Source organism: Lissotriton vulgaris, chromosome 3_1 (assembly GCF_964263255.1).
Source record: "Lissotriton vulgaris chromosome 3_1, aLisVul1.2, whole genome shotgun sequence".
Lineage (NCBI taxonomy): Eukaryota > Metazoa > Chordata > Amphibia > Caudata > Salamandridae > Lissotriton > Lissotriton vulgaris.
This window is the reverse complement of record NC_141689.1, coordinates 932,267,558-932,293,820: the sequence shown is the minus strand read 5'-3', so window position 1 is coordinate 932,293,820 and position 26,263 is coordinate 932,267,558.

Here is a 26,263-nt window from a genome sequence, read left to right as displayed (position 1 = left end):
AATCTCTAATACAAAGATTTCCTAACCGAGTCTAACATCATGACATAATGCATTGCATATGAATTTGTACATCCTAACATTAGGGGCCAACGGCAAGGTCTTAACCGGTGTCAGGTCCCTATCACCAAATACCCGCCCTCACGTGTGAGTGGCGCATGCGCAGAGGACTTTACCCTCGTAGCCAACTGTAACTTCCCTTGTCATGGGAGCCCCCTTTCACTCAACGCCATCTTAAGGTCGTCCGAGTTCCCGTGCGGGGTATCCTTAAGAAGGACAGCGTGGACTCCCCCCCCTTTCCCCGCACTCTCTTCCGCTGGAGCAGATATCCAGCCCCCGGGAAATTCTGGGGAGGGGCATGTAGCCGTCTCCCCCTGGGAGGGGCCTATGGCCGTCCCCCCCTGGGCGACCGATCCGTAATGGGTGCCGCCCCCGTGGGAGGGGCCAATGGCCACCTCCCCCGGGCGCTCCCATCCATAATGGGTGGCACCCGCCTAGGGACCTTGAAATCACTGCTCACCGATCATGACCTTACCGCCACAGGCCAGATAGTTGACCGACTATCTGGCCCCCCCACACCTCCTGTAGGTCATGTCTCTTCAACCCCACTAGCCAAGCTATCATGTCTCCTATCAATAAGTCATTCCCTACCCTGGACAGGTGTACCCCATCATCAGAATAACAGTGATCGCCCCAGATGCACCCGTGAGATATGCTTTGAAGATGAATAGAGCGAAACAATTTCTCCATTTTATTGTTGACCCTCTTTACCGAATAGTTCAACGCTGTTGTGGACAATCCACCCCGCCATACCCTCCTCGGAATCATGTGAGACCAAGCTATTGTACATCCCGGGAGCGTCTTTGCCAACCAACTAACTGCAGAAAGTATGTGCTCAATTAAAGCTCATCTGCCCAACCTTACCAAGTCATTGCCCCCAATGTGCACTATGACTACAGATGGCGGTGACCTGTGCCGCCCTAATAATTCTTCCACAAAATTTTGCAGTCGCTCAATACACAGGCCGCCCTTCCCATGGAAGGACACCCTGAAATCATATTCCTCAGATGTGTGGATTGCATCACCTGTCTTGAATATGTCCCCGGCACGCCTCACGTATGAGTGGCCCTCGACCCAGACCACTCGTCTTCCATTCCTTGTTCCTGAAGTGGTGGTTAGCTGACACTGGGCCAGTCCCAATTTCCGCCCTGCGTCACAGGCTCGTGAAACTGTAATCCAAACAAAAGACAACAAGCGTGAGTGCACTTCTTCAGTAACTTACAACATGTGCAGCTGCACGCACCGTTTGAAACAAGTCGAAGACCAGCGGCCTAACTGTTTAACATTGTCTGCCTGCAGACCTTGAGCCGTTGCTTCTGTGGTGGCCCCTATCCTGAATGGAATGGTTCCCAAAATCAATCGGGTGCAAGCCTGCCGCTGCAATCGTGATTGCCAGCACCCTCTGAAACTGAAACTTTGTTAACGGGATGCCATCCGCATGTCGCAGCAAGGCCCCCCCCCACGTTGTGAACCTCTGTTTTAGGTAGGCCTCAGCATGCCTCACTGGACAACAGGGACTACCTGGAGCACGCTGCAACACAATGCTATTCCCCTGGGCCGCCTGATCCGTCTTTGACCTGGCTATCTTGATCAGCAGAGAATCCCCCCTCACTTGCGTGTGATCCCTGCGCAGACCCCCCTCCATATCTCTTTTGTTGGCAGCCACTAGTTCGCTCACCCGCAGGACCCCATAGAAAGCCAACTCGAACACTGCCCGGAATAGTACAACCTCGCTAGGTGAGGAGCATGTCTCCTCCAGTTTAGCCAACAAGGAGGTCAATCTGTCAAATCCTATTGGGTGCCTGGTATCCTTTTTGCGCCCCTCTAAGCGCTGCCAGCCGCGCAGCGCCTTCCTGACTACGAAGGAGTCCGTCTGGTCCCTGATACCATGTAGCTGAGCCATAAATGATATGGCGGCCTTGTACCGACTGGCGGTTGCCACCGACCGGCCCTCCTCATGAAGTGCCACTAAAAATTGGGTAAAGGACCCCTCCTAGCCCCATCTATGCTCCCATGCCGGGCCCAAAAAGGCGCAGTACGAGCGGAACGCCCCTTCATAAGCTTTCCTTGTCTTGGGCGCTAAACTGGCTGCCATGAGGTTTTGTAGTCCGGGGCGCCGATTTGCCAGAATGCTTCGGGAAATGGCGCTGCCACTAGCTCTGCTGAGGGTAAACAATCCCTGAAAGCCTGCATTTTGAAACGAGAGAGCGCATCAGCTGCATTATTCAGTACACCCGGCACATGTTTTACCCTGAATTGTACGTTTAATCTCAAGCATTTCAACACAATTTCTTTCACCAATCGCAATATCCATTTGCAGCGTGCTGCCTGCTGATTAATGCACTCAACCACAGTCATGTTATCGGACCAAAATACCACCGAGCGGTCTCTGAACTCCTCCGGCCATGCCGACAAAGCCACCCAGATGGGGAATAGCTCTAGAAAGCCAATGTTACTGGTCAAACCGCTTGTTTCCCATCATGCTGGCCATCTTTGAGCCGACCAACGGTTTCCAAGGATCGCGCCGAACCCCACGCTGCCCGCCGAGTCGGTCCATAAGCCTAGTTCTGCCGACGAGGCCGGGGCTTTGCTCCAGACTACTCGGCCGTTGAAATCCACCAGGAATGCCAGCCAAATGAGCATGTCCTGGCGAACCTCTGCGAGGGTGCCCTTCCTTGAGGCCAACCATGGCCTGGGCAATGGATCGTGAGAAAGAGCGAGTCATCGGCATAACCCTTAATGCAAAGTTAAGCTGACCTACTGTTTGCTGTATTGGTGCAGTGTCACTTTCTCATTCCGAAGACACTGCAACAAGGAAGACCTGAATTTGGTGATCTTCTCCGCCGGCAAGCGGAAGCAACACTCCACGGAGTTTAGTTCGATACCCAGAAACTCCAGGGAGTTAGTCGGCCCCACCGTCTTACCTGGCGCCAACGGTACCCCGAAACCCCGCATGAGCACGCAGAAATCCTGCAATGCCCGTGCACAGTCCCGAGAGCCCGCTGGGCCGAGAAACAGGAAATCATCAAGATAATGAATCACATGTTGGTGCCCTGTGGCCTTCGAGAACACCCACTCCAGAAATGAGCTAAACATTTCAAAATAGGCACACGAAATTGAACAACCCATCGGCATGCACATATCCATGTAGTATTTCCCCTGAAATGTAAAACCCAGCAAGTGTTGATCTTGGGGATGCACCGGAAGCAACCTAAATGTGGATTCAATATCCGATTTTGCTAACAGTGCACCGGGGCCTAGGCGATTCAACATTACCACTGCGTCATCGAAATATGCATACCTCACACTGCAAATGTCTGGATCGATCGCCTCATTGACGGAAGCCCCCCCTTGGTGCCGACAAATTATGGATGAGCCTGTATTCCCCCGGGTCTTTTTTAGGCACTACCCCTAGTGGGGAACACACAAAATCGGCCGTTGGTGGGTCGCTAAAAGGTCCTGCAACCCGCCAACCTCTTTGGCGATCTTTGTGGCGGCAACCGCCGGGTTGTGCTGAACTGACAGTTGGTTCTTACATGAGGGGGCCCCCTGAAAATCACCCGCCGGGATCCTGAAGCCATACGAGAAGCCATCTCGCAGGATCCCAGCGGACACATGATCAGGGTATTTGTTCAGCCACGGGGTCAAAGCCAGAATATCTACGGGCGATTGTTTGGACTTCCGCGGCACCGTATCAATCCTGCTTGGTACCCCCTTTTCCTCCGGTACCATTGGCTCTGGACCGGCAGCTAGTTTCGGGGTGGGAGGTGTTACCACAACTAGAGCATGCATGCCTGAACCTAAACGTTCCTTGCGGCCTGCTACACGTTCCCTTATTGAAACCCCAACACACTCCTCACTTATTTCCGTTCCCGCCCGATCTAGGCTGAGACTCCCCCCCGTAGGTTGGTCGAAAGGGCTGAGGATGTTTCTGTTGAAAGGCCCTGGAGCCGTTTACGCTCGACCCTGATCCACCCGCTGATCCCGTCAAGAACTGCGCATGCCACGTTACAGTATCCAAACAATCCCAAGTCAGTGTTTCATTAAACTCTTTCGCTTTTCTAAAAGCCATGTCATACCCTTTCCATTCTTCTCGTCCATACTTCTCATGGAAGCCCGTGATCCTGCTCTGGTAGCAAGCCAGGTCACTCAACAGTTCTGGTGTTCGTTCAGCGATAATTGCTACAAAAATAGAAAAGGCCCTGATCCAGTTCATCATAGACTCTTCGACCCTGAATTCTGCCATTTTTGCCCGCCATACACTGGGGTGCCATAAATCCTTCTGAGTCTTGGCATATTCTAACTCTCGATGATCAGTCAATAACGAAAACATGTTTATATATTTATTAGCCCACACCATTTCCTTAGTTGCCATAGGAATATGTTGCGCCAAGCTTTCCCGCCTTGAGGGTACCGCGCCCTCCCCCATCATTGGGAGTGATCTCTTACCGGCTTCCGCCGCACCTCCAGCCGTGTCCGTCGACTTATTCCGGTTTTCGACCGCGACCAGATTCGCCACCTGTGGAGAAATAGAAGGCACGTTCGCTGTCCCAGCACCCCTTGTCTGCCTTAGCTGCTCGATAATCTGCCTAGCTTCTTCGGCCGGGTCTTCCACAGCCGCGGACCCCCCCGCTCCCTTCTTCAACCAGGGTAACACAGCCGCCAACTGAAGCGCAAACTGCAGCTTGTTCCCTTGAGGGCTCACGAGCGACGAGTGGTGCAGCCTTCAGAGCGCAGGATTAAGAGGACGCTTTCCTGGATTCCCGCGCCTTTTATCCAGCAGCGGGAAGGCGGGCCGTGACCCCATCCCGCCCATAGGTGCACGGACTTCCGGCCGGGCGGGTGTTTAGGACAACCCTTTTAGGCGGCGCGGGCGTGCTCCGACCACACCGCTATGGGCATACTGGCCGGGACACGCCCCCCACCTGCAACGGTTTCCCGGGGGATCGGGGCACCCATCCATACGTTCGGGGTGACCGAGTGGTCTCCCCTTTCCATTCTACATTTTGTATAAATTGGTTATATGGACAAGCATCATGATGTATGTGATGTACCCCTGCCTGTTGGTTTCGATTTTCAATATAGTTGCCACCTCAGCTGCTGGCCATTTTCAACATCAAATTGCCATAGTTTTAAATTCAGGGATCTGATTGCCTTCCAATTCTTAACTACAATTCTCTTAACAATAACTAGCACCAAACTTGCCACCATTGAGCAATGGTACTCAGACAAAAGTGTGAATGATGCCATTGCACAGTAGAAAAACGTAAATATCTGCCTAATTATCACAAAATTGATTCAAACGTCCACCAAATGTTCTCCAGTTTCAATTAGATATATTGTGGTAGCCCCCATTTGTCTGGTCTATAGTTGATTTGAAACACATTCCCTTAATAGCCTCATTATCACAAAGGCACATATGAGAGAGAAAATGTTTAAATATTAGAACATTGGAACGTTGGTAGCTCCCATGAAGACAATGAAGTGGCTCAGGAGTTAAAATGGCTCGTGTTAGACGTATGCTCCAACATTACAATGTTTGCCTTTCTGGTATGGCCGGGATGCCCGTCACCCCCTCCCAACACCATCCCCAAGGATGGGAAGTCGGACGCAGGCTTGAACTTTTGGAAGGCGGGAGGGAGTCACCCTCCCGGCCGTATTTATTAAAATATGAAACAAAATTTAAAACGTTAAATAAAAGTTTCATAATCATGTACAATTTTACATTTATTACATTTCGATGAAGACATGTTATTTGGCTAACCTTAACAGATCTCTAATACAAAGGTTTCCTAGCCGAGTCTAACATCCTGCAAATTCATACATTCTAAATTAAAATTGTACATCCTAGCATTAAGGGCCAACGGCAAGGTCTTAACCTGTGTCAGATCCCTACTACCAAAACTCTCGCCCTCACGGTGTGAGCGGCGCATGCGCAGAGGACTCTACCCTCATTGCCAACTGTAATTTCCCTTGTCGTGGTGGGGGCCCCCTTTCCACTCGACGCCATCTTAAAGGTCGTCCGAGTTCCCGTGTGAGGTATCTGTAGGAAGGACAGCGTGGACTCCCCCATCCCCACACTCTCTATCCGCCGTCGCGGATATCCGGCCCCCGGGAAATTAGTAGGAGGGGCATATAGCCGCCTCCTCCCCTGGGAGGGGCCTATGGCCGTCTCCCCTTAGGCGACCCATCCTTAGTGGGTGCCGCCTCCCCGTGGGAGGGGCCAATGGCCGCCTCCCCCCGGGCGCTCCCATCCATTCTGGGTGGCGCCCCCTTCTAGGGACCTTGAAATTACTGCTCACCGATCATGACCTTACCGCCACAGGCCGGATAGTTGACCGACTATCCGGCCCCCCCAACTCCTCCTAAAGGTCATGCTTCCTCAAACCCCTTAGCCATGCTATGAAGTCTCCTATGAGTAAATCATTCCCCTCCCGGGACAGGTGAACCCCATCATTCAGATACATGTGATCACCCCGAATACACCCATGAGGAATGCTATGCAACTGCGCAGAGCGAAACAATCTACCAATTTTATTGTTCACCCTCTTCACTGAATGTTTCAGTGCTGACACCGAAAGGCCACCCGCCATACCTTCCTGGGAATCATGTGGGACCAGGCAATCGTGCACCCCGGGATTCTTTTCGCCAACCAGCTAACAGCAGACAAAACTTGTTCAAACAACACTCGTCTACCCAGTGCCACCAAGTCATTGCCCCCCAGGTGTACTATGACTACAGATGGCGGTGACCTTTGCCGCCCTAAGAGACCCCCAACAAATGACTCGAATTGGTCAAAACAGAGCCCGCCCTTCCCATGGAAGGCCACTCTGTACCCGTATTCCCCAGCTGCGCGAGTCGCGTCACCTGCTTTGAATACGTCCCCGGCGCGCCTCACGTATGAGTGGCCCACGACCCATACCACTCTCTCCCTAGACGGTGATCCATGACCGCTGGTTTACTGGTACAGGGTCGACTGCAAATTCCGCCCCGCGTGACAGGCTCGCGAAACTGTAATTAAAACAAAAGACAAAAGGCGTGAGTGCATGTCACTTGTTCTTTACAACATGTGCAATCGCACATACCTTTTGAAGCAATTCGAGGACCATCGCCCCAACTGTTTCACTTCGTCCGCACTCTGACCCCTGGCTGTAGCCTCAGTAGCAGCCCCTATCCTAAAGGAGTAGGTCCCAAAATCGCACGGGTCCATGCCCGCCGCAGCGATTGTCAGTGCTAACACCCTCTGGAACTGAAACCTCGTCAGTGGGGTGCCATCCTTGTGCCTCAGCAAACTCCCCCCCCATGTAGCCGCCCTCAGTGCCAAGTATTCCTCTATACACATTATCGGGCACGTGGGGGACCCTCGCGCTCGCTGCACAACAACACTATTTCCCATAGCCCCTTGGTCGGTCTTGGACCTGGCTATCGTAACCACCATCGAATCACCCCTAATTTGGACGTGATCCCTGCACAAGCCTCCCTCAACGTCTTTCTTATTCCTTGCGACCAGTTCGCTCACCCGCATAGCCCCGTGAAAAGCTAATGCGAAAGCTGCCAGGAACAGAACTGCTTCGTATTGGGAGGAGCATGTTCCGTCTAGTTTCGCTATGAGTAGGGACAACCTATGTAAGCCAATCGGGCGCCTTTTATCTTGCTTGCGACCCTCGAGGCGCTGCCAGCCGCGAAGGGCTTTTTTTTACCAAAAAGGAACCCGTTGGGTCTTTTATGCCATGCACCTGCGCCATGAATGAAATGGCCGCCCTATGCCTATTGGCCGTTGCCGCTGATCGGCCCTCCCTGTGCAGTGCTACCAGGAACCCCAGGAAGGATTCCTCCTGACCCCAGCTCTGATCCCCTGGCGGACCCAAAAATGTGCAATAGGAACGAAATGCTCCTTCATATGCCTTCCTTGTCCTGGGGGCTAAGCTTGCTGCCACGAGGTCTTGTACTCCGGGGCACCGATTAGCCAAAGTGCTTCGGGGAATGGTGCCGCCACTAGGTCCGCTGTAGGTAGATAACCCCTGAACACCTGCATATGTGAACGAGAGAGTGCATCAGCCGCATGATTCAGTACACCCGGCACATGTTTCGCCCTGAACTGTACATTCAGTCTCATGCAAAGCAGCACAACCTCTTTCAACAATCTCAAGATCCACTTGCAGCGTGCTGCTTGTTGGTTAATGCATTCAACAACAGTCATATTATCAGACCAAAACACCACTGAGCGGTCTCTGAAATCGTCTGGCCATGCCATCAGAGCAACCAAAATGGGGAATAGCTCCAGGAACCCAATGTTACTTGTGAGACCGCTGGAGTGCCACCACGCCGGCCATGTTTGCGCCGACCATCGATTACCAAAAATGGCGCCAAATCCCACGCTCCCAGCCGAGTCAGTCCACAGACCTAGTTCATCTGAAGACGCTGGCGGCTTGTTCCACATACCCGACCGTTGAAGTCCGCCAGAAATGCCAACCAAATGCGCATATCCTGGCGAACCTCTGCAGACAGTCTCGTACGGTGGTGTCCTTCTTTGAGACCAACCATAGCTTGTGCAATAGAGCGTGAGAAGGGGCGGGCCATCGGTATCACTCGCAAGGCAAAGTTAAGCTGACCCACTGTTTGCTGCAACTGGTGCAGGGTCACTTTCTCCTTACCAAGGCATAGCTTCAAGGAAGCCCTAAATTTGCCCACCTTTCCCAACGGCAAACGGAAACATCCCTCCACAGAATCGAGCTCAATTCCCAGAAACTCCAGTGAAGTAGATGGCCCAACCATCTTACCTGATGCCAATGGGACTCCAAACTCCCTCATGAGGATGCAGAAGTCGTGCAGCGCCTGCGCACATTTTGTGTCGCCGGCTGCTCCCAAAAACAGGAAGTCGTTGAGATAATGCATAACATGCCTATGCCCTGTGGCCTCGGTGAATGCCCACTCTAAAAAACAACTGAACATTTCGAAATAGGCACAAGAAATGGAGCAACCCATAGGCATGCATTTATCCATGTAATAACTCCCTTGGAATGCAAAACCCAGCAAACGCTGATCCTGCGGGTGTACCGGGCGCAACCGGAACGCCGACTCGATATCTGATTTCGCCATCAGCGCCCCGGGGTCCAGGCGATTCATCATGGCCACGGCTCCATCGAACGATGCGTACCGCACCGAACAGACTTCTGGGTCAATGGCCTCGTTCACCGAGGAACCCCTTGGAGCCGACAGATTATGAATAAGTCTAAACTCCCCTGGGTCTTTCTTCGGGACAACCCCTAACGGGGAACAGATGAAATCCGCCACCGGTGGGCGATGAAAAGGCCCTGCCACTCGCCCTAAGCTGACTTCCTTTGCAATTTTTCTCTCTACCACACTTGGATTATGTTGCGCCGATAACTGTTTTTTACAAAAGGAGTTCCCTTGAAAATCCCCCGCCGGGATGTGGAAGCCGTGCAAGAATCCCTTCCTCAACACCCCAGCGGAGACATGATCAGGGTATTTGTTTAACCAAGGAGTCATAGCCATGAGATCAACGGGTGTAGGCAATTGGTCACAACGTTCTACCTTACTCCTGCTTGGACCCTCCCTTTCCTTCAGCCCCTTTATTTTTCGATCTACATGAACTCTCTGAGTGTGAGGAATTCCCACAGCCCGCACACACATGCTTGAACCTACATGTTCCTTGAGGTCTGTTACAGTTGCCTCAACTGGGTGGCCAATTCAGGAGGCATATCTTCATCGTTAGCGGGGGTAATTACTACCGGGATCGGTTGACCCGCGTCTGGGATTGGTACCGGGTTGTCTGCCGGTGTGACAGGGGTGGCCGGTGGTACCTCTGGGACCGGAACCTCTGGGATTGGAACCTCCCCTGAAACCGCCCTCCTCTTGACCCGCTTCCATCTACCCTCGGGGACGATTCCCGGCAAGGCCGGGCCTATTACCTTCTTAGGGTTACCAGGATTGCTCAGTGCAGCCAGTTGTTGTTTGACCTCCGCCAAAACTCGACCGATCGATGGGACTTGACCGAGTTTCCGCTCCATGCCAGCCATCCGGTTCAACAACATGCGTAGCACTTTGTCCGTCTCGGAACCCTTTCCTGCTTTCTTGCCAGCCATGGTTTTGATTATCCGCTCCTAGACGATCAACGAGGTCCTGGACTGTTCTTCGCCTTCGAGTAACTGAAAGAGAAACACAAGAATTACAAGTTCTCAAAATTGCTGCTTGTTCCGTCGAGGGCTCACGAGCAACGAGTCGGTGCGGCCTTCAGAGCGCAGGAACAAGAGGACGCTTCTTCGGTACGCCTACTGGGCGTGGTCATCGGTGTAGGTGTCTAGGACAACCCCTCCTGGGCGGGAAAAGGCATGCCCCGGCTACGCCGCTTCGGACATACCAGCCGAGACACGCCCCCCACCCAAAATGGTTTCCCGGGAGGATCGGGGCACCCAACCATACGTTCGGGGGGACCGAGTGGTCGCCCCTTTCCATTCTCCCTTTATAAATTTGAACATTGCACTCTCAGTGGGTGGAATGTTTTATTAGCCTTCTAGCCTATTTACCTTGAGCTATACCAGTTGTTAAAGGGCCTCTTCCTTGTTGTAGGCTCCCATCCTCTGGTTCAGGGCAGTTGACAACAGGTATTGCCATTTGCAACAGACTATAAGAGTATAATGTGTAATACCAAAGATACCGCGCTGTCCACCTCCACCAAACCTGACAACCCCTGAGGATGAGATGGGGAAAAGAGTACTCTCTCACCTTTGCATCTATCAGCTGAAGGCCTGTGTGAAGATATGCCTCTGAGATTATGGTATGGAGGTTCCATTTGAAGAATAAGGGCCTCTAATGTTGAGGAGTTAACAGGGAAAGACATCCACTTGTACTGTCAGCAGTGCAGTTCGTAGAAGCAAGCGATAAAATAACGAATGGATTTAGTCATAAGTTAATTCCTACATTTACTGGAATTACACATTGTTCACAAAAAGGCTGTATCAATGATACAAAAATCAAGACAAAAGAGGCGTGTGCCTGTTTAGTTTTTATGATGTGTCAGGCTCCATAGATTAGGTGAAGTACCTCTGTAGCATGACTACCAAGGGTTCAGCACAAATATTGATTGCTGAAGAAGCAGTAATTAGGCAGAGTGTGGAAGATACTTTAACTGAGATGTTTTTAACGTCCATACGTTTCTGGATTTGACAGGCTGAAGATCCATGAAGGTGCCTCAATGTGGTCCCAGTAGTAGAGAAGGGAGCAGGAGCTCGATTGGTGCTAGAGTCCACAATAAATCTTCTCAGAACAGGTATGATGATTTCAGCTCAGTGTGGACCACTCGACTCCTCCATTAATGCTGCTTCTTTCCCCCTCAGTCAACCATGAGCCGTATTGAAAATCAAGCTCCGTAAAAGTGTACAAGGGGAAGGAATACGAGAAAGAGAAAGTGAGAGGGAGAGAGATATCGAGAGAGAGTGACATAACATTCCATCACTGCCTTAGGTAGATGGCTTCTTCAGCAGGCTAAGGCAGAATGTGTGGTGCATTGAACCCCTTGTCTTATAAAATATAGTAGTGACCCCTTGGATGTACAAGATATGGTACTATCAGGACAAGCATGTGCAGGATGATCTCAAGGCAATATGGAGGAACACCACTATTGATGACTTATCAGTGTACAGGAGCAACAGGACTCTATCTTGCCCCTGGACAACCACAACACTGTCTGAGAGTAGAAGGTGCGACAGTGGTGGCTCCTCCAGAAAGGTGGAGGAGCATCACCTCACTGCTTTTCGATAGGAAAAAACAAAAATAAAATGATAATCACTTGACTTTATTGTCATTTTCTTGTTCCTACAGTGGCATCTTTTAGGGGTGGGCATATCTTCTCTGCTCTCAGATCAGGGTGGAGGTTAGCACTCTGTGAGTGTGCAATGACTGCTGGCCAAACTGGTCATGCATACTTTGCATGTTCTCCACCCAGGCTGCATTACAGACTCGGTGGAGGTCATGCCCAAGCTCCTCTTCCCTGGCTGAGCGTGGAACTACGGTAGTCAAGCCAATCGCAACGCTGCATTGCAGTGTTGTGATTGGCTATGGGGAGCCTTGTGGCTTCTTGCTTCCTGTTTGTACAGAAGATGTCAGGAAGAGGACGCCACTCTGCTGCTTCCTGGGAGCAACCACCACTGAGGTGAGAGTGTGCTCCTGTTGTTAGATTGCAATAAAGTGCAATAGTTTGAAGACCTCAGAAAGAGTGTAGCAGTACAGGGAGTGAGAGAGTCATAGTTCTAAGTCTGTGAAAGAATCCAAGTTTCGTAAAAAACAATGAAGGAACTCAGAAAGGGTATAAAAGGAGCAGCAAGCGTAAATGATGCAAACCAAGCTATTGTTAGGCAGAGTTTATGTCCATAATTGGTGCTTAAATTCCCTTTTGCTTTAATTGATCTGAAAGTCCTCAGTCGTGTTTACATTTCCCACCTTGCCCTAGAAGTTGTATCTTGCATACTAAGCGATGGAATTTGGTCCATGTGACAGTGTCTTTACTGGTACATATCATAACTTCTTTTTTCTATTTTTTATTTTTTTTTATTAACAATTGTGAAAGTGAGTACATAAGAATGACAGTTCATGTCGAAGCGAACCCCCCACCCACCCTGTAAGAAAAACAGCGTGTAAATTGAATAAAAAGGTGCACACAAAAAAAGAAAATAAGAAAAGAGAGAAGAAAGAAAAAAAAGAAAAAAAAAGACAGGAGAGACGAAGTAGAAAAAAAAGAAGAGGTAATCCAGTGGCATTAATGATTACATAGATGGCACAAGTCTATAAAGTTTTAGAGAGAAAGTAGAAGTAGGATACGAGCAAGAGCAAAATTGAGCATACAGGCGGTGTTGAAAATAAGAAGGAAAAAAAAGCACAAAAAACAAGCAAAGCAATGCAAGCCATAAGATAAGACAGAGACAATCGGGGGCTTATCCCGGCTGTTCCAACCAAGTTGTCAGTTTTTCCCAAAGCTCCAAGCACTTTTTACGACCCTTACGCCCTTTTCTAGCTTAGACAGCTTTTTCTAGGTGATAGGTGGCAACAAACCTAGCCAGCCACTGAGAGAATGAGGGGGACTCAGAGTCAAGCCAGGCAGAGGCAACACAAATCCGCCATACTGCCATTGCAATGAAGATTAGTCCCTCGCTTTTAACACTAGTGATTTCAGACTGTGTACCCAGTAAGATAACAGTAGGGTTTAGTAACGTATACTGGGTAGTAATTTCGCTTAGGAATTCCTGTACGAGGGCTAGTGTTGAGCCAAGCTTTGGACATGAGGTAAATATGTGGATTGAGTCGGCTCCAAATTCCGAGCATCGGGGGCATAGAGTCCCTTTACCTGCCCTCCACTTCGCTATCTTGCTGGGGGTAATGTACAAGAAAAAGATGGTTTTAAAGTGTTGTGCCTGCAGCTTGGCTGACAATAAGATGTTTTGAGAGAAAGCTAGTGAGTTAAAAAAAATACTGCGTGGAGTATCAACGCCATTGTATGCCATTTGTCTGCTATGGTTTGTAAATCGTCAGGGGTTTGTCTGTTTATGATGTTATATAGCCGACCAATATGGGGAGCAGTGGGGTTACGCAATGTGTTAAGAAGATCTACTTCCATAAACCCTGCGGCGCCCCCAACCTTCCTGGAGAGAAAATCGTGTATGGAGAGGTACTTAAAGTAATCGTGGTTCTTCGGGCTGAACTTGGATAGCAAATCGGAAAAAGATATAACTCCCTCACTGGTTATGAGATCTCCCAGTTTTGTATTGCCAGCTTTGTGCCAGTCTGCGAAATAGGACCTTTCGAAGATAACAGGAAGGTTGTCGTTGTCAAGAGTGGGGGAATAGTGATTAAATCTGCCCAGCCCGAAGATTCTACGGATGTTGCAAAAGACTTTGTAAGAGCTCATAAGCGTCTTAAATCTCACACGTTTGTAGTATCAGTACAAGGTCTCCCGGAGTAGGCAGCCACAGTGTTGTTTGCCCAGCAGGAGTTGAAAGGGTGAGGCAGGTCCGGGTATGGAGGGGAGAGGTGTTTCCCTTAACAGTTCGGAGCTATACTGTAGGACCGTGGCCCAATAATATAGTGTAATGTTAGGAAAGGACCAGCCTCCTCGTTCTTTTGGGAGAGGTAGCTGTCTTAGTGCCCGCCTGGGTTGGGAGTATGCTCATATAAACTGTGTAAAGATTTTTTGAAATTTTAGCAGGTTGGTTTTGTTAAATTCCAAAGGTATTGCAAGGAAAAAGTAAAGAAGTTTAGGGAAGTATGTCATTTTTATAACATTACATCTTTCAACGAGAGTTAGGGGCAGGTTATCAATCTTTTTTAGGGCCTTATTAGTGTGAGCAGCAAGAGGGGCTAAGTTGTCTGTTACAATTTCATCTCAATTAGAAGAAATCGAGACCCTCAGATATTTTGCCTTGGGGACCACTCTGTAATCAGTCCATGCAATTTGACTATTTATTATAATTTGAGTTTTGTTTTTATTCAGAGTAAAGCCTGATAATTTCCCAAATTTTAAAACCTCAGTTTCTAAAGCCAGTATGGTATTGCAGGGGTCGGGCGAAGTGATGGCAAGGTCGGCGGCATAGGCCATTATTTTGGTGTTACTCCCCTGGAGGCTAACTGAAGGAATGTCCTGATTTTTTTCAATTTGTTTAATGAACGGGTCTAGGTATACGGCGCACAGCAGAGGGGAGCAAGGGCATCCCTGCCTAGTTCTCCGAGAGATATCAAATTGGTCAGTAGGTTGCCCATTGATGGAAACACAGGCCATAGGTTTAACATAGAGGGCTTGCACAGCCTGCGTGAGTTTTGGCCCAAAACCCATCCTACCCATGACAGCCCACAGGAATCGCCAGGAGACCCGGTCAAACGCTTTTTCGGCGTCGAGCAGTGTTAGTGACATCGGGTCTCCGGCTGCTTGTGCAGCGTCGAATAGGGTGATGGCCTGCCTGGCGTGTTCCGTTGTGGCTTTTTTTGGGATAAACCCATGCTGCCATTCTGAAACTAGGGACTCGGCCACGGAGGAGATTATTGTTCCTAGAACTTTAGAGAACATTTTTGAATCACAGTTAAATAGGGTGATAGGCCTATAGGAACTCATCTCTAATGGATATTTATTCTTTTTTGGGAATATAGCTATCCCGGCCTTAGACCAAGAAGCAGGAGGCAAAGCCCAGTTAAAAATAGAGATTACTACTTCTGTAAAGATTGTTTAATTTGGGGGTGAAGATCTTATAAAAATCTTCAGGGATGCCGTCCAGACCTGTGGCTTTCCCGTCCGGGAGGCTGAATAAGGATTCCATAATCTCATCCCAGGTTGGGGTTAGGTCTAAAAGCTCCCTGTTGTCTGGGCTAAGTCGTTTAAGATCAATCTCGCTAAGATAGTGAGCAGTCTCCCTTTCAAATGTATTAAAATTCCTGGAATCCCTTCCATATAAGATTGGAATCATTGGTCTCACTCCCGAAGGGGAGTCTAATTGTATGTTCCTCACTGCTGGAGGCATATTGCCTAGTCCTAAAGGCCAGGTGGTGGCCAATGCTGTCACTGCACTCATAGTTTTTCTCACGAGAGCTTGCCCACTTGGCTGCGATTGTTTCAGCGAAGACTGCCCCAATCTCAGCCTTGGCCTGAACTACTTCCTTCAGAACGTTCTCAATATCCTGTTTGGATAAATTGGGCCAGTTTGGTTTCGGCTATCTTTAATTTCCCCTGTAGGTTACTAATCAGTAGTTTTTATTTTTTATTTGTGTAAGCTGAAAACCTAAGTGTCTCGCCCCTGACCCCTGCCTTTAGCGTGTCCCATACAATCATTAAGGGAGCAGAACCAATGTTTATTTCCAGGAATTCCTGGATCCATCCTTGCATGTGCGTTTGGTAGTTAATGTCTAGGTGAAGAGCTTTCTCAAAGCTCCAAATGGGCATCTCTTTCCATTTCCCTAAACCCTGGATATTGAAGATAAGAGGATTGTGGTCAGCCATAAAACGGGGAGCTATTTCAATGGTGCAGTTATCAACAAGTGAGGCTGAAAAAAAGAAGTAGTCCAGTCTGGCTAGGGAGTGATGCAGGCGGAAAAGTAGGTGTAGGCAGGCTGAGTGGGGTTTAATCTAGCTCATGTGTCTCTTAGTCCGTGAGCCTGAGCAAGATTAGCTAGAGACTGGAAGGCCTGGGGTTTCCTACCCTTGTATCTCCAGTGGCTATCGGTCTCCCAGTTACAAGGCAGATGTATATTGAGATCACCACACAGAATAATGAAAGTGGGCCAGTGGTCTAGTTCGCCTGACACCAAGTGTATAACCCCTGGGTCGTCAGCATTACTCCCATACATAGAGCAGACAGTAAAGAGGGGGGTGTTAAAAAGATGACATTCAATTATAACCCATCTGCCCAAAGCGTCGGATTTAACCCGGGGAATGTTGAGGGATAATCTTTTGTCTGCCAGAATTCCAACCCCTTTTGTTTTAGTACCCTGTGTTGTGGCCCCCAGAGCTTTGAACCCCATAGTGTCCAATAAATGCTTCTGAGAGCCCTCAATGTGGGTTTCTTGTAGACAGTTGATATTCCCCCTCAGGGATCGTAGCCCTAGGTCCACACTTTACCTTTAGGAGGGATCGTTAAGCCCACAAATGTTAGCGGAGACAATTCTTAATAAGTCTAACTTAGCCATTTAAAAAAGAAAAAGAAAAAAGTAGGCAAGATCTTGCGATCCTGTCCTAAGCCATAGAAAGTGTAATTAAGAGTGTGTGTGTGCATGTGCCAAAAGAAATCAACAGTGCTGCAGCGCCAATTCATTCTATAGTCGTGCCCAAACCGACCCGCCACCCCCACCCACTCCACCCCCCTTCTTCCAGCAATCAGGTTAAGCCTGAATGATGATAGTCAACATGAGTCCCGACTGCCTGCCACACCGGACCAAAGAAGAGAAACAGGTTATAATTTCAGGTGGCCAGAGGCCCTTTAACCGCATCGCTGCTGTGGCGATTTTTGCGCTACGCTGCTTTTTTCATTTTTCCGCGTTACATGATGAGCTCAGCTCGTCATCAGCACACGCCACCCGTGGCTGATGACGAGCTCAGCTCGTCATCAGCATCGAAGGGGTTAAGTAGTAAGAAGAAAAAAGCAGTAACAAGCACACTCCGTCAGAGGAATATCTATGTTTACCCAGTGACATCGGAGGGATTAGTGCTAAAATAAACAACAATGCTGTAACTCGGCGGTAGAACAAAAAAGAAAAAGAGGAGAAGGGTAAAGTAGAAAAGGGAAAGAAGAAAGCAAGAGGGTCCAGAAGTTAGAGTTCATTGTGGCAGGAACAGTGTCTGAGAGAGAAACCGGCCCTGTCATGAAGTGGAATTAATTGCGAAAGGGCGGAGAATGGATTTTTCATCTGTTGCTTTTCTTGGATTTCAGCTCCTCCAAATACTCCCCCGCTTTTATTTCGGATAGAAAGACCTTGGTAGTCTTGTTTGTGATTACTTTGAGCCTGGCAGGGATCATTAAGTAGACTTCAGCGCCCTGCTGTTGGAAAGGAGTGATCAATTGTCTCAGGCGCCATCTCCGTTCTACCATCTGGTGACGAAAGTCTGTCTTGGCAAAAAATTTAATTCCGTTGGCGCCTTTCTTGGAATTAAACCAAGCCTGATCATATATCAGCTGTCTGAGGAGAACGTTTACAAAATAAACAAGGAATACCCTTGGCTGCGCTCCAGTGGCGTGACCGCTATTATACTGTCTTTTCTGGTTGAAGGGTAAGCGGTGTGCCCTTTGCACTTCCCGATCCCAGTCCCAACCCTGATGGTCCGGAAAAGAATCTTTTAACAGTTTGACGATGAAGCGTCTTGGGTCATCCCCCTCTTTACCCTCCGGAATACGAAGAAAGTGTAGGTTGTTCCTGCGCTGGCGATTCTCTTGATCCTCCATCTTGGACATCAGATCAACCAAGCAGGCGGTGTTGGATTCCCCCTGTTGTTTAGTAGCCAAGGATTCAGCCTCCAGGTGCTCCGTTCGTTCTTCCACCATGGTGACCCGGTCATTGATCTCGGTGCAGGTTTTATTCAAACGTCTTAGTCCGCCCTGCAGCTTCTTAGACGCGGTTTTGGCAGCGCGGTTGTCAGCCTGGACCTCTTCATGAAATTCTTTGATGGAAGCAAGTATAGAGGCAAAGGAAGGTTCAGCTGTGTCTGCCTGCAGGCTCTTGGAGCTTCCCCACTGTGTCGTGTTGGAGTCGTCTTCGTCAAGTGGATATGACATTTGGGAGTCAGAATAATCCCATTTCAGGTGGCTGCGGCACTTGCTCTTGCTTCTGGGTTTCTTGGGGCGCAAGACTGTGCTTGTGTCCTTATGGGAGACTTCGCTGTCTCCTTCGCTAGAATCCCCAGACTCCCCCCTTCAGAAGAGGTAGGTGTGCTGTCTGAGACTGAGTAGAAATGCCCAGGTCCTGCCTCAGGAGTCCAGGGGTTTTGCGAGCCAGGAGGTACCACTAGGCCTTGAATGACATTATTTGTGTCTACCAGTTGTGTATCTAGAGTGCCAAGGCTACCATCACTGGGATTTTTATCTTGAGCCTCTGTTTGTGCCACCGGGAGGGACTTAGAGGGGATCGATAGATGGACAATGGCCCCAGCCGATTGATTGCAGGCAGGTACCAAAGGGGGGGAGTGTAGATTCAGGATATCATCGATAGTTTCTGCACAGGGCCCAGCCTTAATGGTATCAGTGTTGCCAGGCAGAGTCCCAACGGGCCTACCTTCCCCGGCACCACCCACTTGATGCAGTCCTGGCTTAGAAACTCCAGAGGGTGTGTGCGCAGTGGGGGGTCATGTGGTTCTTTGTTCTGGCATTTGGTGGCTGATTTTTGGTACCAATTAACATTTTCCCCAGGGGGGGTGTGTGGTGTCAGGATTTCTTGAGCCTCTAATCAGCCCCCCCCCCTGTTTTGCCCAACATTTTTTTATCGGTAATACCCTCTAACCTGGGTTTTGAGGTACCTTCAGTAGTTGTGGCTGCAGCAGCATCTCTGGGGCCTGTACAGATGAAAAGAACCAGGTCCAGCTGCAGGGAGATCTGTGGGAGACAGCGGGCGTAGGAAGATGCTGGAGAAGGATCGCAGCTGCGATGAAATGAAGGATGGCCCGCGCGTGTGGAGCTGGAAAGGCTGCTTCTAAATCCAGGAGAGCTTGGCTGGTTGCTTCACAAGCGCCTTGCTGACCTGAGAATAAGTGGAAAGAGCCACGTCCAAGTCCGCGGTGAAGCGACCACTGTTGCGGCGTTCAATGCAGCCTCTGTGATCGGCGTGTCCGGTGCATTAGACAGACCGGCATCACCTTGAGATGTGCAGGGCGGCTAGCTGATCGTTGCGCATCCGACGTGAGGAGGCCGAGCAACAAGAACTCACATTGACTCCATCTTGCTCACTGGCTTGAACACATATCATGGCTTCTAGGGAGTGCATGCTCTAGGATTCCTGACAATAGGTCTTTGAAAGACCTTGAAAGGCACCTGAGGAAGAAGGTTGGAGCCATTGAGACAAAATTACAAAACCAAGTATCCATATTTCTTGAGGAATGATCAGGGTAATGACAATTCTCCAATTAACATACAAGAGAATCTTGATTTTATTAAGGACAACGGAGGCTAACATTATGCAATAACTTTAATTGCTGCTCCAACATGCAGCCCTTTAAAGAACATGTATTACATCACAAGTAAAACATTCCAGCTGTCATCCTACTGTGGTTTTCCACCCGCCAGATTACAATGGCGGGCGGAAAGGTGGTGGCCGGGAAGACCGTTCACCACAGTTCCGACCTGCGGTTATTTTCCGACCCCCTGTCACAGCCACAGCATTACCTAGCATAGTGGCTGTGCCTGCCAGTCAACCCGCCATGAAACTGCAGGTGGAAAGGGATTTGGGGGCCCATAGCAGACCCCCTTCATCCCTGGGCCTGGAACAAGAGTACTTAGGGGCACCTATGGTTCTCCCCACATATCCCTGCACCATGTGGCAGGCAGCACATGGTGCCTGCCATGTAGTGCAGGGATATGCAAGTGCCTTTTTTTGTATTGCGGTGGGGTGTGCTAATCGCATCCACATCAATAGAGTAGATAGGCAATGCAACCACCATGATGGTGGTCACATCCTAATGGAGTCGTGGGTCGGCCGGGCTCGTAGGCAGCCAGTTCCACTACCGCAATTGTGGCGGGCGGACTGAAGTCTTTCTGCAATCTTAATGACCCCCTTAGTTCAGCTAAGGAGACCCAAATCTACTTAGCATCTTGGATGTGGTGGGCAATCTGTCTCAGCCACACAAGACAAGTGTAGGATGACAGAATAGCTGAAATGTGATTTTGGTTGTATTGGAGTGAGCTGAGCATATCCTCTTGTTAAATGCATTCATGTTAACTTAGTTTGAGATAGGATGCTATCAAAAGGCCATGTCAACCCCAGAACTTGTGAATGAACAAGCCCCTCTAATAAGTAAATAGTTGAGCTGGTGGGTGAGTGGAGACACACAATATTCACCATCAGCTGTCACCCCCTGAGAATCACTTCTAGAGCATGAACTCCACCACACCAGATTTGGTATGTTTACTTCTTCTACTTCTTTTCCACCATTTCAACATTGCACTTTTACCGAAATAGTTATAATATTTTGGTTATTTTTTTGGATCCATTCAGGGAAATCCACAAACTCTGGATATCTTGATATCCCACAACATGTGAGAACAAAGGACTCACATTTGTCCTGCATACCTTTAGTGGAAAGAAGTTATAAAGGGTGTGAATTATACCACATATCAAAAAAAGGGATTAGCACTGGGATGTAGAAAGCTTCAGCAGCTAAGGTGTTGAGGATTTTGGGGAACTTAGTTCAAGCTGTGCCTTTTTTACACAAAAGGTACAATGTGGGGTTGCATAACCACTCTTTATTGCAGCCTACAAAGAAAGAGGGTGTGCATTCCATCAGAGTAATGCCAGACATAGGAACTTAAATCTCTTTTATACAGAAGGCCGTTCCTTTAAGTACGTGCAGATGCCTAACTGCTACAACACTATGCTATTAAAATTTAATTAGGGCACATATGTGATTTACAAGGCCTCTCTTGTGTTAAAAGTGGTTCCCAAGTGCTGGTCTGTGGATACAGTCTTATTTGTGTAGGGAAATGGTTAGTTAAGCTGATAGTCATTTGGATCAACAAGTAGCATATCGAAACACACCATAAAGTGTTCATTGCCTTCACCTCGCTCTTGACAGCATGATGTGAGCATGTGGTAATGTTTAGAACTCCGTTGAGAGGAAAATATATGTGAATTATATGCAGGATATTTGGGTGGTGCTGATATTGTGTGTTTAGTGTGAACTAATAAACTGAATTGGACATGCCCATCACCATGCCAACAAATTCTATAGGTGCTGTGATGGATTCACAACTTGTGGAAACAGTCTGGTTCATACATTCTATTTGTAGTTTAGCATCCCAACTTTCATACAATCTTACTCCTGTGAGAAAGTGTCACTGATTCATCGACTGTGTTCTGCTCTCTCTGCATTTTTTCAGTACATCATTACCACTACTGTGGAGAAGTGTGGTTCAATGATTAGAGCGACCGACCCTGATGCAGAGGTCTAGCTAGGGTTCAATTACCCGCCTCGACGGGTCTTGGGCTCAAAAATTCCACAGACCTGATAATTCTCGCCTCGTGCCTATTCCAATCATGGAGTCCCACTCTGCAACTCTGGGCAATAGATTGCTTAATCTCCACAACGGCCCCCACAACGCTAAGGATGCCTGGCCTCCACCTTGGGGGTGCCCAGGAGTGTACCAAAAATAGGAGTTAAGAGGGATTTCAGGGACTAGGTAGCCCTCCACTCATGCAATCACAAAACACAAAACACCTAGTCCCAAAGGCAATACTTTATGTAGAACTATGGGCATGATTGGATTTGTCAATAAATCATTCCAATTACTCATCTAAAGATAGAAGTAGTTGTCATGCTCAAGAAACTTGCCAAAAATAATTAATAAAAGTAGCCACTCTCTGATACATCTAAACATTAGACAACACAGTACTAACATTCACTAGAAAGACAACATTTGAAAAAAATGTGTGAATAGCTAGCGGACACCTCACGGGCGAACCACCAATGGGGCTCCTGGTTGGTACTCACCAGGTTAGCCCTGTTCTCATCATCGGTGTCCACTAGCTTAACGCAAACGTGTCCGACTCCCAAAAGTAAAAAGACAGTGAATGGTGCAGTGTACACAAACTTATATGTGACAAAAACTAACAACATTCAACATATAACAAGACCATATACTGTGCATGCAAGACATATAGACCTTTTTATTTGTATCTTCTTGTCTGCAACAGTAAACATATAAACATAAAAGAGGAGAAAAGCGAATACTACCTATCGATTCGCTTTCACCTCATTGCCGACATGTTTCATTGCCATGGTAGATTTTCAGGCAATTTCTTCAGGGCGAATGATTTTAAAGAAAGCCACTGCCAGCAGTACTATGGTGGACGTGCTGTAAATCAAGAAAGGCATGTGTAAGGAGCTGCCTTTGAATATGCCATGTACTGTTCTAACACAACCACGGGGGGAAAATGATCAATACCTGGTTTGGACTTGTGCTATCATACCGCTTATGATCGCATCTTTGGACGTCAGAAAACCCACTTCCAGAAGGTAAGTGTGGTCTCGTGCTCCCTTAACTTGTATCTGTTACAGGGAGAGACAAAAACCAGAGAGCGCCGGCATTAGAGCTTGCCTATCTAATCTTACCGGGTTTCCTGTTGTCAGAACGGAGCTCACACCACGCGGCGGTTACCTGTGGAGAAGGCACGGGCGGCGTCTTCTCAACACCGGATCGCCGAGTGTTTGGGGGACGAACTATTTATTTTTTTGTTCTCTGCTACCCATTGGTTCATAGCGTCACGTGGGTGACGCGTCCTAGGGCTCTATTGTTAGACCCATTTCTATTGGTCCTTAAATCGCAAAGCGGAAGGACCCGTATGCATGATTGGGCCAATGTATTGTGATGTCAGTATGTTCGGGTAGTGCCTCCCTCAATTGTAAACACACTGAAGTCGTGTACGAGGGAAATGCATAACACGGATTAACTATGATCATAATTAATACTCGACTACCACGTTTGGAGCTGATGCCCAGTATGGTATAAAAAACGTGATCTTACTATATTCATCCTGCGCTACCCAGACCAATGATTCCATCATCCCAGTGGCAAGAGATAACGCATGAAGGCACAAAGATCGATCATATGATGGTGCTAAATTAAATGGACAGAGAGTGGACGCCTCTCAGGGAAAGCCAGGATGGGTTCCACAGCGGTATTCGTACAAGTGCCTTGAGACCCTTACGAGTGAGTAGTGTGCTATACAAGTATCAATTTACAATTTTACTACTTGCAGGCAACTGGTTTTGTTTGCTGGTGATTTGTATGTGTTTAATGTTGTTAAGGAGTGGTATGCTCCCATCTACATGCCCTCCATCGCTATGATAGTTTTTTTGGAGTGGAGTCGGGATCGTCCTCTAGTCAAATGCATCAATGTTAACTTATTTTAAGGTAAGATGCTAGCAATAGGCCAAGTCGACCAGAGAATCTGGGAATGAACAAGCCCCTCTAATAAATACATATCTGAGCTAATGGTTGGGTGGAGGTCCCCAATATGGACCATCAGTTTTCACTCCCCGAGAATTAGCCCCAAGAGCTTTGATATCATGATTTCTTCTCCTAGTGAAGTGTCTTCAAGAAAACTGACCCTGCCATGAACAATTTGGAAAAAGGTGCATCAACTGAAAGAATCATCCTTACTTGCCCTGAAATTGTTAAGGTTACCTTTGTTCCCACATGAAAATGTACTTGCGGTTCGGGCTCAAGAAATCCAGATCTAAAGAAGGAATATAAAGCTGCTGCATTGCCACACAAAAGCAAAATCCTCTCCCACCAGAAACTGTACAGTAGGGTACTTTAGAACTAAAGGTAAATGCACCTGCCTTTCCATTTGCTATGGCATACTAGAGCTGGAGAGGTCCCCTATTCTGACAGTGCTGGTGCCCTCCATGCACCAGATGACTAACACCTTTATCAGAGCATCATTAACAGTTGGCAGCCATGGGGCGTGGCTTCAGTGCCACCTAAGATGGCCATCTGAGGGGAGAGCTCCGTGGCGCTATGGACCTCCAACACTTTTTTTGGCATCTTAGTTTCGTTGGAGGCTTGCTGTCAGAGAACCAACAGAACATGGCAGGGTGCTGTGATACCATTCTCCTTTGAGCTGCTCGTTATCCTGCATTTGTTTTTTATGCCGTGGCCACTACCCCAGGAGCGACCACCATCTTGAACTCTTAAGTTTCTACATGCAGGTACAATAGTGCGTACCACGATTTGATGAGTTTCTTCCAAACTGACTCTATACTGGTGCATTCAAGTATGCTACATTCTTCTACACACTTGCTGCTTTCTTTTCATTGAAAATTAAGACACTACTATGTTTTTGCAAGGTGCATACTAACTTTTATTGCCTTATTGCAAGGCGCCTGTGGTAAAATAGACTGTATATAATATTGGCTGTCCAACATAACTTTTGAATTCAGATATCAACACATATACTAAAACACGTGTCTTTATAGTTATTGCTCTTTGGATAATATTTCAAGTTCCTTTTGTGAGGCGCAACTGGAAGAAACCTGGATGCTTAAATCACAATCTACTCCTGTTTTATCATCATCATCTACCAGTTCTATTGCAAAGAAAGTATTAATGGATAAACTAGATTCTTTTGATGAAATGGCTATTTCCACTACTCCTCCTGCTTCATCTATGCAGCCCACCTCAAAAAAGGCTCATTCACCCTCTTTAGCTACTAAACAGCTAAATCATGATCCACCTGTTCCTGAAAAATCTCCATCATCTATCTTTTTAGAGCTGCGTCCTTTCGTTGAGTAGACCAATAAATGTATTCAGCATCTAGATAGAAAATGGGTGTTGATAGAAAATCGTGTTTCTTTGTTGGAACAGTAGATTGGTGACTTGCATGATGAAATAAATGAAATAAAATTCTTGTAAAGGGGCGTTCTTCAGCTTAATAACTCACACAGCAGTTTTTGGAAAGGAGGAATAGGAAGAATAATATCCATATTTACAGTCTTTCTGAAGCAAAAGAAAGGAATTACCCTGTTTTCTTTTTCACCTCCTTTCTCGTAAAACTGCTGGACCTGCCATCTTTCCCATTGCCCAATATTCAGAGGGCTCAAAGGTTAGTTCCTCGCCTTTCTTCTTCTGCCTCTTCTGCTAAACCAAGAGGAGTCACCATACTATTCCTGGAAATTTACTGATTTATTGATGGTTCCTACTGCTGCTAAGGCTGAACATCAAGTCTCTTGGTCGGGATGAATAATCTTCTTGCCTCAAGATGTTTCCAATGCTACAGCCACCAGAAGGAAAACGTTTCTTAGCACCCAGTGTGGTCTTTTTCATCCTTGCACCTTTAAAGTGATGTGTCAGAATCACACCATTGCATTTGAGAATCCATTTAAAATCAAAAATGTCATACTAGCTCATACGTTGGATACCATGGATGCAGCTGGTCCTTCTACATGCATGTTGACTTAGTTTTCATGTGTCTTACTGTGTTCTCGCTGAAGTATTATTGAGATATATTTTATTGTATTATTTTAATATTTCTACATTTTTAATTATTTATTTATTTATACTTATTTTTCTCTACAGATTTGTCATGTAGGTTTGCATTGTGTGATTTTTCTATTGATTGTATACCGTCTTGATGTGGCACTGGTTTTCCCAATTGGATGTGTCATCTCCTTTGTCATCACCAGTCCATTTTCCCTTTTGTTGTTTATTGAGGTATGTTTTTTAGTCATCTTTTTTGGACATATACTGTCTTTTCTTCTTTCTTCTCTTCATTTCTTTCCTTGCTCTATTTCCCCTTTTCCCTTATTAATATTATTGTCCTCTTTTAATTCAAATGTCATCCTTTTTCTATCTCTTGAGCTCTATTGGATTTTTCTTATATGTTTCATTGTCCTCAGGCAGTTTATCCTTTACTTATTTTACATAATTCAGAGTAATTTCATGTAATATTAATGAGTCTAATAATCCTGTGAAATGGCAGAGAGTATTATCCCATTTAGGTAAATTTAATC